Below are 7,669 nucleotides of genomic sequence, written 5' to 3'. Positions count from 1 at the left end.
TTTCTCAAAAAATATACTGGAATAAAAAGTTAATAAGTGAAATTTTCACTCAAAACTTGTAACGAAAGTGGTGACTGGAACTTACGAATTTCTTATAAATATTGCATAATTTTTTTATATTCTTCTGCCTTATGAATATTAACCCCTAATAGTGTTCAAAAATGTTGGTTAATATATGTAATATAATCTTCAATCCCAGACCCCACATCTGAAACCTAATGACAGCTGATAGTACTGTTCTTATAGCTACCTATAATTACTAGGTGTGATAGTGGATTAGAAGACAGCAGCCACACAGGGAAGGTACTAATGTCCTCTTGAACAATGGTGAAACTTAATCCTGTTAAATGTTTTGCACTGTGGCAGGAATGGTCTTTTTCCTGTCTGTCTCATGAGCATATACAATGACCAACAAATCTTACAAACCTTGTATTAATTCCTCACCATTTTAGGAAGCCTGATCCACTACCAGGCCTCAGAGGAAATCATCTACAGATCCATTAATAGATAAAGCAAGGTGTCTTGTGGCTTGGTTGCCAACGCAGTCACCTCATACACTGAGTGTCTGTGGTTCAATCCCCGACATGGGTGGAAACGTTGGGCATGTTTCCTTACACCTGCTTCCCCTGTTCACTTAGCAGTAAGTAGGTACCTGGGTGTTAGTCAACTGGTGTGGGTCGCATCCTGGGGGACAAAATTAAAGGCCCATAATCGAAATAAGACAGCCCTCGATGATGCACAAACTTTCTTGAGTTAGTAAGTTTATTTAGGTACCGGTCACATAAATACTTAAATACAGTTATATAAATTATTATATATAAGTAACATGTGTAAATTACCTAGGATAACCTAGAAAAGTCAAAGTTGCTTATTTCCATTGGGGTCCTTGATGGCTGACCCTCCGGGTCAAAAATCCTGACCTTTTTGGGTTATCCTAGGTAATTTACACATATGTTAAACTATATATGATAATTGCTCTTATATGTACCTACACCTAAATAAACTTACCCACTTAACTTGCACATGAAAAGAAACTTGTGTGAAATATAATCCTGGGAGCTCCAACATTACAGTAACACTCGCTAATTTAACATTAACTTACTTCTTTGTAATGTTACAAATTTCTTGACCACAAAATAGTATTGAGGTTTGTGTTGCACCACTATAGGAAAAGAAATACAATCCTTAGCAAAACTTTGAAACGTTTTCTAAGCATGTAACAAACAATGCTCCTGAATGAACCAAGTTGACCAACAATAACCTGTCACAGACGTGTACTATTCCCATACATAATTAACTACCTGTGTCAGTGTTGCAAGGTAGCTTTAGCCTTGCATGATGACTGTTGCTTCCTCACAGACCTGATCTCTATAGTGCCTCTCCCGTCTCTCACACCATCTACACTAAGCTACACCCATACACCTGCCGTCTACACCAGCCACAGCTGACATATTCCTTGGTTAAAATCAGAAATTTCTTCTCAAGGCCTTTTGATTACGTCTGATAGATTGTTTTGATTCTCCGTCATCTGGAGTGTCCCAACGCCTGCACTCAGACTTAATCTTCCTCAATTAACACCAACCCACATACTGACACAACATCCTGCTTTCCTACCTCGTAAGCCAACAAACATTCACCTACCAAATACCAAAACAGAACAACAAAAACTCCACCAACATTCAGATGGGTTAAGATAATGTTGGCTGCACTAAAGCCCCCTCGCTCACAATCGGACGCAGTGGATATATTTTCTCCCCAGCATGCCATCTAGCGACCCATATTAACCTTCTTCACTACACCGCTAAAATCAAATGGTAAAAAAAAAAAAACACTTAATGAGTCTTCTTACAATATAATATTACTCTTAGTCTTGTTTCCATTCGCTATTCTTTCATGCATTTCATTGGTATGAATAATGATATTACTATTACTACTACTACTATTACTTCTGCTACTATTACTACTACTATTACTATTATTTCTACTACTATTACTACTACAGAAATAGAGGGAAAGTGAATTTTGTATAGTTAACATTCATGTACCTATTATTGTAAGCTGATATGCTGCTGTATATGATAATTTATGTAACATTATTTATGTTTATCTGTAACTGAATAAACTTTCTAATAACTCAGTTCACTTTATTCCTATTGTATCTCACTTTACTCTAACTGATTTTCACAAAGTTGAGTTACTTAGCTGTTTTAACTTTTAAAGTGTAAATAATAAGATATTACAAGAACCCCAATGGAAATAAGTCACTTTGTTTGACTCTTTATTTTAGGTTATCCTAGGTAAATTATGCTATGTATGATAATTGTACTTAAGTGTACCTGTGTCTAAATAAACTTACTACCACAACCACTATTACTACTACTAATACTACTATTACTACTACTACTACCACTATTATTGCTGCTGCTGCTGCTGCTGCTGCTGCTGCTGCTGCTGCCGCCGCTGCCGCCGCTGCCGCCGCTGCCGCCGCTGCCGCCGCCGCCGCCGCCGCCGCCGCCGCCGCCGCCGCCGCCGCCGTCGCCGCCTCTGCTGTTGCTGTGGCAGCAGTAATAGGTAAGTTGCATCTTGAGGGTGTACCCGTGGCCTACTAGGCAACGCTCTGTCCTTATACACTGAGTATCCGCGGTTCGATCCCGGGAAATAGGAAAGCATTGGCAGGGCCGGATTAACCCTTTAGCCTAGGGCTATCTGAATAGCCCTAGGCTATTCAGATTGGCGGGGCCCCTTTGAGTTACGGGTAAGCGAAGCGACCCCTTCCAGCTTGGGGGTGAGGGGGGGGTAGGTGTGAGCCTGTTTATGGTCTAATTAAATACATTCTGGCTATTTAGATTAAATTTAATAGGGAAAGTACATCAAGACAACCAAAACCATTTACCAACAGCCATTATAACTATCTTGTTAAATCATGCATTTTAAAGAGAATAAACTCAAGACAGCATAGTATTACTAGATTAGGCTATTAAAGTAGTGACATCATGTACCTATTATATTCAGCATAACCACTACAGCACTATTATTCCCTTCATAAATCACTGACCATTATTGTTATCATTGCATCATGCATAAGACTATCAAATCATATAAACTCAAGAAAGTAAAGAATTGTTTATATTCACAGGCCCTTCTTAAATAAACTTTTTTCTGGATTTCATATTGGCAAAATCATCAGTTATATTCTGAAAATCAACATTTCTTGTTAGATCTGACTCAATGGTCAACAAGGCTAGGTTACACAATTTGTCTTGGCTCATTGTTGAACGGAGCTGGTTTTTCACTCTTTTCAAAACAGAAAATGAACGTTCTCCTTCACAGTTAGTAGCTGGAAGTGTTAGGTAAAGGCGATACACTATGTCAACATTAGGGAAGGTTTCTGAGATACCTGCATTTCTTAAATGTTTCAAAGCAGCTGAGGGCACACATTTTTCAGGTGGAGCTTTAATCTGATTCATATACCCAGAAAAATTAACCATTTCTTCAACAAATGTGTCCTGAACATCTGCTGAAAGGTGTTGTTGCAACTTTAATGCAGCTTCTCTCAATTCTGCATCTGGCATAGTAGTAATTTTGAACAGAAATCCAAACTTGTCATTGAGATTCTGGTAGATTTCTTTTCTTTTCACCAATTCTGTAATCAGTGAATCCAGAATGATGAAGTATGTAGCTGTCTTACATTTCTGCCTTGGTAGCAACACAATTTCATTGTCTGGCTCTTCAAAATTGCGTTTCCTCTTCCTTGACCGCTGATGATCAGCCCGGTAACTGTAGTCTTTCACCAGCAGTTTAGCTTTCTCTTCAAACATTTCAAAAGCTTCATCATTGCGAAGTGAGCTTACAAATTCCACTAAGCCTGCATAGAGGTTAGCACAAGTAGCCATTTCAATTTCAATTTTCTGAAGTGTCTTGTTCGTGGCATTTAACCGTTCCAGTATACAGTCCCAAAGCGCACAGAGTAAGGCCAATTCAAAATCTTCTAATTTTGATGCTAAGCTGGCTGCTTCGCTTCTTGTAGTTGCTGTCTGGTCTTCATCCTCTGCTATTTGAATCAACAGAAGCCAATATGTGTATGCAAATGGGGCAAACTCTTCTGCACAACCAATTACAGTTGGTGTCCCACAGGGAAGTGTCCTTGGCCCTCTTCTCTTTCTCCTATACATAAATGACCTACCAAATGCTTCGCAATTACTCAAACCCACACTATTTGCAGATGACACTACATACGTCTTCTCCCACCCGAGCCCAGTCACGCTAGCCAATACTGTAAATACCGAATTACAGAAAATATCTACCTGGATGAGGACTAACAAACTTACACTAAACATTGACAAAACCTACTTCATTCAGTTTGGTAACAGAGCTACAGATGTCCCTCTTAACATAATGATAAACGGATCACCTATCACAAAGCTAACAGAGGGAAAATTCTTAGGAATCCACCTTGATAATAGACTCAAATTTCATACACATATACAACAAATTTCTAAGAAAATTTCCAAGACTGTAGGCATACTATCGAAGATACGGTACTATGCTCCACAGTCAGCCCTCCTGGCCCTATATCACTCTCTTATTTACCCCTATCTCACCTATGGAATTTGTGCATGGGGCTCAACAACAAGTAACCATCTCAGACCACTAATTACCCAACAAAAGGCTGCAGTTAGAATGATAACAAATTCTCACTATAGGCAGCACACTCCACCAATATTCAATACACTAAACCTACTCACCATACAAAACATCCATACTTATTACTGCACCTATTACATACATAGAACACTTAACTCTGATATTAACCCTCCCCTCAAACATCTCCTTGCCAACCTCAACAGAACACATGACCATAACACAAGGCACAGATCACTCTTTGATGTTCCTCGTGTCCATCTCACACTATGCAAAAACTCAATGCACATAAAAGGCCCTAAAATCTGGAACTCATTACCTGTAAATATAAAAGAAACACTACCTGTTTATAAATTCAAGTCTCTTCTCAAAGATCACTTACTCACCCAAAACCAAATAAATACTGAATAACTGAACCTTATAAATTGTATATCTTAAATGTTTCTCACAATTATATCACATAAATGTTAAACCTAAAACCCAATCTAACTTTATTATTTTTTAAATACACTACCTAACAGAATACTCCATTCTACTGAATGTACAACAATGCATACAACCATATGACCTGTCTTTGTACATTGTCCATTCTACTGAATGTACAACAATGCATACAACCATATGACCTGTCTTTGTAATACTCACTTGTGCTTTATAGTAATCTGTTTACATTAAAGTTTTATCACTGATGTCATCATTGCTTAGTTCATCTTAAGTTAATTTTAAGCCAGCCCGTAATGCTATGCATAGTATAAGTGGCTTTGGCATGCTGCTCTTATCTGTATTTTTTGTACCTCTGTATGTGTGCTCAAATTTTTAAATAAATAAATAAATAAATAAATAAATAAATAAAGCAGAACGTATTTCAGCAAAGCTGTCTTTCAAAGCATGTGTTGCATCATGCTGCGCTGACCACCTTGTTGTTGATAATGATTTGATGACATCTCCATGAATGGTTGACTTGAGTATACTCCACCGATGCGTTGAAGCAGAGAAAAAATTAAAGAGTGCTTGTAAAAGTCCAAAAAATGAAACTGCAGCGACACAACACTCCGCAGCACATGACCCAACAAGATTAAGAGAATGTGCTGAGCAGGGCACATATTCAGCAAGTGGGTTGATTTGCTTGATACGGGCTTGCAATCCATTATATTTACCCGACATGTTACTTGCATTGTCGTAGCTCTGGCCACGGCAATCCATAATAGAGAGATCATTGTAATAAAGTTGGTAGAATTACCGACAATATGTAAAGTAAAAGGACACAAGTGCAACTAATGTGAGATAAGATAAGATAAGATTTCGTTCGGATTTTTAACCCCGGAGGGTTAGCCACCCAGGATAACCCAAGAAAGTCAGTGCGTCATCGAGGACTGTCTAACTTATTTCCATTGGGGTCCTTAATCTTGTCCCCCAGGATGCGACCCACACCAGTCGACTAACACCCAGGTACCTATTTGCTGCTAGGTGAACAGGACAATAGGTGTAAGGAAACGTGTCAGAATTTCCACCCGCCGGGAATCGAACCCGGGCCCTCCGTGTGTGAAGCGGGAGTTTTAGCCACCAGACATTTATTGTGGCAACGTTTCGCTCTCCAGGAGCTTTATCAAGCCATTACAAACAATACATGGACACAGAGGGTATATAAAGGCTCAGAGTGAGGTGAATACTAGTGAGGTACCATTTCGATGTTCACTAGTGGTAGTAGTAGTAGTAGTAGTAGTAGTAGTGGTAGTGACAAAAGTAATACAATATGGTAGAGCAATTAATTCGTACTACTACCACTAGTGAACATCGAAATGGTACCTCACTAGTATTCACCTCACTCTGAGCCTTTATATACCCTCTGTGTCCATGTATTGTTTGTAATGGCTTGATAAAGCTCCTGGAGAGCGAAACGTTGCCACAATAAATGTCACATTAGTTGCACTTGTGTCCTTTTACTTTACATAGAGAGATCATGTTCAAGCAGAGTATCCAGTACTACATTCATCATTGTTTCTCCATCATGGCCTGAAAGAGGAATGAATTTTATAAAGCGCTCTACAGGCTTACCACTGGAGTCGACAAAGCGAACAATGAATGTCAATTGATCTGTATGTGAAATATCTGGTGTTGAATCTACACTTATTGCAAAGTATTTTGCAGTTTTCACAGCTGCTATGATGTTATTGAGGACCTTCTAGTCACCAGTTCAATAAATTCATTGAATATAGTAGATGACATGTAAGATACAGTGCCTCTTCCTGCATTCCCAAGGCGTGACACATGATTTGCTAAGAATGGATCGAATTGTGCTAACAGTTCTATGATCCCTAGGATATTGCCATTGTTTTCCGAACCAAAAACCTCATTTTCTCCACGGAAAGCAAGTCCTCTTAGAGCTAAGAATTTTACAACAGCAACAACTCTTTCTAGACCTTTTCTCCAATAAGTGCGCTCTTTTTCAGTTTGATTTTCCAAATGAGAATCCAATAAGCCTTTTTTCTGTGCACGAAATACACTGGCTAAAATGCAGCTCCTGTGAGTGGTGCTGTTTTCATGTTCCTCGAAACGCTTGGAATTTTTCCAGTCATTAAACCCCTGTGTGAAGGTATTTTCTTTGGTAGAAAATAGCTTGCATGCTGAACAATACACTTTTCCTGAGCTTTTAGAGTATACCATCCATGATCTTTTCACATTTTCTGAATTTGCAAGCTTCCTATAAAACATAGATGACTTTAAACAACGACGACTTACATCATCATAAATCCTTGCTGATTTCCTAAAGTCAATGTTCAGAGCTTGACTGAAGTTTTCTGCAATGAAAGCATTACGTAGAGAATCTGGGATTACATTTGGCCATGAGGCAGGATCTTTTAAGACAAATCCTGTGGGTGAAATGTCCGTTGAGACATTGAGAGGAGACACAAAAGAAGTAGATGCTGGCTGAGAAATAATGGAGGGAGGGCTTCCTGTATGATCTGACGTATCTGCAGATTCAACTGTATTGGTAACATCAGTTAGTTTAATATGTTTATTATGCACC

General features: G+C 38.8%; 1 protein-coding gene across 4 annotated transcripts in view; it reads right to left on the bottom strand.

The window, feature by feature from the left end:
- The window catches only part of LOC128688516 (Kip1 ubiquitination-promoting complex subunit 1), a 152,971-nt gene extending 151,437 nt beyond the window's left edge, over positions 1 to 1,534 (bottom strand). The window contains exon 1 of one of the 4 annotated variants that reach the window (XM_070084592.1): positions 1,499 to 1,534. The gene's annotated coding sequence lies outside the window, so the exon portion shown is untranslated. Of the gene's footprint in view, positions 1 to 250; positions 390 to 1,102; positions 1,209 to 1,301 lie in introns of those variants that run through there. The other 3 variants (XM_070084590.1, XM_070084593.1, XM_070084591.1) reach the window with 3 other exon arrangements.
- Between the last annotated feature and the right edge of the window lie 6,135 nt (positions 1,535 to 7,669).

This window comes from Cherax quadricarinatus, chromosome 13, assembly GCF_038502225.1.
Source record: "Cherax quadricarinatus isolate ZL_2023a chromosome 13, ASM3850222v1, whole genome shotgun sequence".
Lineage (NCBI taxonomy): Eukaryota > Metazoa > Arthropoda > Malacostraca > Decapoda > Parastacidae > Cherax > Cherax quadricarinatus.
Note: the sequence above shows the minus strand (reverse complement) of the source record. Positions and strands in the feature narration are given on the sequence as shown.